A 3,159-nucleotide genomic window follows, 5' to 3' on the forward strand; every position below is an offset into this window, starting at 1 on the left:
ATAATGAACACCTCCCACCTTACAAGTGGGCAAATGTGCTGCTAAGAACCACTAGAGTTTCTCAATATAAATCTTATACCTGGGGTTGAAAACATGACTGGGCCTTGACTCTGACGTGCAGCAAGCAGCCGTTACGCGTTTTGGGAAGTGTCATGGACCCTTAGACCATCATTGCCAGGAAGGTACAGAGGGACCTTGGCGTAAATGGGCATGAGCTCCTAGATTAGCTGCATTTAGTCACGCTCTGCTAGGAGGTTTAAAACAGCTCCTGTGAGATAGAACGAACTCGTCCTTCCCTCGGTGAGGGCGACGGTGCTACTCTTGGCCTGGAGCAGCCGCAGTGTGAGCTGCTGCTGAGCTTCTCGCTCCGTGCTGCAGCCCCAACAACTGGTACCCAGCACCCGTTGGCTCACCCTTCCTGACAGGGTCCCCCTTCCCTCACCCCAGTAGCCCTTCGCATTTATCTACTCTGAGCTTCACCTGCACTTCGTTGCCATGGCAGTCATTCGTAAGAAAGACTCACCTGTGCAGTCCTTCTGTTGTTCTTTACAACCTGTCCCCATCCTTACTGCCACAAATAACTCTGTGCCACCCGCAGGCTCCCTCGGCTCAGCCCTTTTTCCAGGTCATTTGCAGCGACGTTGAGCTCCACAAGCACCAGCACGGGCACTGGGACGCCACTCGTGACCTCCACGCTCCTGCGAGACCCAGCTAGGACCTCTACCCCCCTGTCCTTTATCCCTGAACTCATTACTCAGCCTTATTTATCCTACAACTAATGGCTTCGGAAAGTGCTTTAATTCCACTAGATTTCTCAGCTTTTGCATGGGTGTCTCTGCAGCCTTACTCATGGTGTTTTGATATTATTTTGGGGTGTGCCATTGAATTCAACCACTCTTAGGTGCTCTGGAATGCAGTGGGGCAGAGAGAGAGCAAACTGCTGGCTGTGTGGTGTTCGGAGCAATTAGGAGCCTACGTGGTATTTCTGCCTTGTTGATTTTTACTCGAGGAAATCAAACGCTGGCTGGTATTCTGGAAAAGTGCAACACAACGTGACGGCTGCTAGTGTGACTGCATTGGATCCAGATTATCCCAATCCAGTGCCACGTTTCCTCTGGCAGGGAAAAAATTTAGGATCTATCTATAGTCACTGATCCTTCTAATTCACAGGGCATTTGGTTGGGTTTTTTTCAGCCCTGATAAAAACAATGCAGTGCATAAGCCTCTTTGAGTCATCCTCTCCTATAAGATCAACCATAAACAGCTAATTTCTATAAGGCAGATGTATTTATAGGCTTGGGATAGAATATAGATTTTAAAATGCCACTTTCCTGCTTCAAAGAGATTGACTTCCATTTTTAATCTGTATAAAATTAATCCAACTAATTAATGAAAATGTCTACAGAGTAAAATGAATTCAGGTTTCAGAAAATCATTAAGCATTGATACGGCTGCATGCTCTGATTTGGTAAAGAGTCATGACACGGGGAACATTATCCAACTGTATTTGCATCCAGGTACTGTAAGCACTTGTGGGCAGTGAGATGCTGCCACGTGAGAGCAGGAGCAGCTTTGCTGCGGAGGAGACTCCTCCTGCTTAGCATTAGGAGAGCACTGCTGTTGAGGAAGGAGCTGTAACCCTTCTAGCAGAGGGAAGATCTGGGCCACCAGTCCTGTTCTCCATCCTGCAGTGATTTACACAATCCCTTTAAGCATCAGCCTTTCAAACGAGCATGGTGCTGCACGATTCCCAAGAAGCCTATGCAACCGGGGCCCAGGCCATCAAGGCAGTTGTGCCGAAATCCCGCTGAAATAAATGAGTAAGGAAAGTCAGTAGGAGCTGGGCCATGAAATCCCTTTACCTTCTTGGGGAAATCTGCTTCCTTCAGGCAGCCAGCAGCTCCCTAACGTGGAGGTGCCACACGCTCTCATAACAGCAGCGGGTACTTCCACCTCCTGCCGCAGCCATTTTACAAATCCCTTCCCCTCCACGAGTAAATGTTAGCAGGATCGAAATCAAGCGGCATGAGAAATGAGGAACTGATTGCTCATGAAGCAGAAACCGTGTCTCGCATGGGGATTTATCATGCAGAAGAACTGCATTTTCTTCTAGGGAGGCGCGTTGCACCCTGACTCTTATATTGTACCTCCGACAGAAGTGGTACAGGAGCTGGCAGTGCGAAGGCGCCTGCTCGGTCGGAAGGGAACACCGAGCCCTGCGTATTCCCTTGGAGGCAGAAAACGCTCCGAAGGATAATGCACAAGACCCAGCGCTGTTCCTGAGCTGGGGAGGAAGCCCTGGGCTAGCTGATGCGCTGGGCGGTTGCGCCGGCCATGCTATGACTGTTGTGCCCATGGCTCGCTCCGTGGGGAGCTCTCCAGGACAGGCTCCAAGTGCAGTGTTTAGCCCACGGGCAATGCATAGGGGCGGGGGCAATGAGCCACCCGCGCAGGGGGACACGGTCCCATTTACAGTCTGTGTAAGAAACCTTCAGGAATGCGGTGCTGTCCTTGCACCGACGTGTCCGCAGGCTGGTACTCAGCCATAACCGTGCGAGCACCTGCTCCCTCCACTGAAAAAGGGCAACTTTCTCTCTCTTCAAAGTGCTGCTAAGATCGATGAGGAAATGTTGTCAAAGAAGGATCCTCCTGGGAGCACTGGGTGGTAAAAACTGGAAGTCTCCCATCTGCGTGTGTGCTTGTGGGGTATATATTCCACTCAAGTATTATCCATTTTCTTCGATGTTTCCAGCTGATCTGACAGAGGGCATAAAACCAGCATAAGAACGTGCAGAAATTGCAACTGGTGTCTTAGCTGAACCCGACATTCAACACAGGTAATCGAATCTCTTCTTGTCCCATGCCTAGCATGTACTGAAGTGGGTGATCCTGTTCCCTATTAGTGTAACTAGATTGTAGATTTTCCTAAGATAATTTAGACTATACTGCGACTCCTGTAGCAACAGCGTGACATGACGCACATGTAACCCAACAGGCTGAGCTGGCTGCGGATGCTTTCAAACCCCTCTTTTCTTCTCCCTCCCTCCTTCCTTTCCATTCCATCAGTTGTAGATCCCAGCCTACACGCCTCATTAAAACAGCCTGATTGAACCGACATCCTCAATAAGGAGCATTTCTGATCCTTGGCTTTTAAGGGAA

The sequence above is a fragment of the Eurypyga helias genome, unplaced genomic scaffold (assembly GCF_000690775.1).
Source record: "Eurypyga helias isolate BGI_N326 unplaced genomic scaffold, ASM69077v1 scaffold36276, whole genome shotgun sequence".
Lineage (NCBI taxonomy): Eukaryota > Metazoa > Chordata > Aves > Eurypygiformes > Eurypygidae > Eurypyga > Eurypyga helias.